This window comes from Bos mutus, chromosome 20 (assembly GCF_027580195.1).
Source record: "Bos mutus isolate GX-2022 chromosome 20, NWIPB_WYAK_1.1, whole genome shotgun sequence".
NCBI lineage: Eukaryota > Metazoa > Chordata > Mammalia > Artiodactyla > Bovidae > Bos > Bos mutus.
The window spans coordinates 12,628,716-12,630,165 of record NC_091636.1 but is presented as its reverse complement, the minus strand read 5'-3'; the positions used below and the strand labels follow the sequence as shown (position 1 = coordinate 12,630,165).

The window sequence follows — 1,450 nt, the reverse complement described above, 5'->3', positions numbered from 1 at the left end:
AAATAAACTCAAAATGGATTAAAGATCTAAATGTAAGATCAGAAACTATAAAACTCCTAGAGGAGAACATAGGCAAAACACTCTCTGACATACATCACAGCAGGATCCTCTATGACCCATCTCCCAGAATATTGGAAATAAAAGCAAAAATAAACAAATGGGACCTAATTAAAATTAAATGCTTCTGCACAACAAAGGAAACTATAAGCAAGGTGAAAAGACAGCCTTCAGAATGGGAGAAAATAATAGCAAATGAAGCAACTGACAAAGGACTAATCTCAAAAATATACAAGCAACTCCTGCAGCTCAATTCCAGAAAAATAAATGACCCAATCAAAAAATGGGCCAAAGAACTAAACAGACATTTCTCCAAAGAAGACATACAGATGGCTAACAAACACATGAAAAGATGCTCAACATCACTCATTATCAGAGAAATATTAATCTTTCTTTTTGGTTATTCAGTTATGTCAGTAAGGCCTGTGTTTTCAAGGTAATTATAAATGCATTAAAAAGATCTTATAAGCCAAAATAAACTGAAAAAATAAAAAAGAGTATAGGCAGAATAAAACCTATGAAAAATAGAGGTGTGGTCATTTACTTTGTGGTGACTGGTTCTGATGTTTGATTTTGACTGTGACTTTGAGGGAAAAGTCACCATCTTTAAGTTTTAAAAATTCAGTATTCTGTATAAATTATGTTTCTGTGTAGGTAGCTTGGAAATAGTCAGGTGTTCTGTGAATTTATTCTGGTGTTCAAGGCAAGTATGTACTGGTCTTAAGAGGGAAGTTCCAAGGATCCCCACCTTGTGTATAGGGGAATAGTTATCTCTTACACTTCCCTGGTGGCTCAGATGGTAAAGCGTCTGCTTGCAATGCAGGAGACCCAGGTTCGACCCCTGGGTTGGGAAGATCCCCTGGAGAAGGAAATGGCAACGCACTCCAGTACTCTCGCCTGGAAAATCCCATGGACAGAGGAGCCTGGTAGCTACAGTCCATGGGGTCGCAAAGAGTTGGACATGACTGAGCGACTTCACTTTCACTTTCAGGGTTTGATTTGAGTCCTGTTTATAGGATGAATAATGTTGAGAGAAAGAGCACCAAAGATGAACCTCTGCATTTCAAATATCCATTATCTAGCCAGCATTCTGCCATTGGAGTTACATATCTTCATTTCTAAATGCTTCCAGTCAGGAGTTCTTTGTTAAAACCTAGGCTGTTATTAATGAATACTTTACCAATAAACACCATAATGCAGTATTTCTCCATTGGGCCATCTGCATCAGTATCACCTTGAGGGTCTTTTAAAAACACTGATTTAAGGACCTCACTCTAGACCAGTTTGGACAGAATCACTGGGTGGGGAAGATGGGTGAGCCAGGGTAAATCTTATACCCAGTGAAGTTCTAGAATCAAGAAAATAAGTTGAAAGTCCTCAGAGATCAAAACTC

At 38.1% G+C, this 1,450-nt stretch overlaps 1 non-coding gene across 1 annotated transcript; it reads left to right on the top strand.

The window, feature by feature from the left end:
* Nucleotides 1-838: 838 nt before the first annotated feature.
* On the top strand, nucleotides 839-910 carry TRNAC-GCA (transfer RNA cysteine (anticodon GCA)). Its single transcript has one exon. It is a non-coding gene; the product is annotated as a tRNA-Cys (tRNA).
* Nucleotides 911-1,450: the final 540 nt, after the last annotated feature.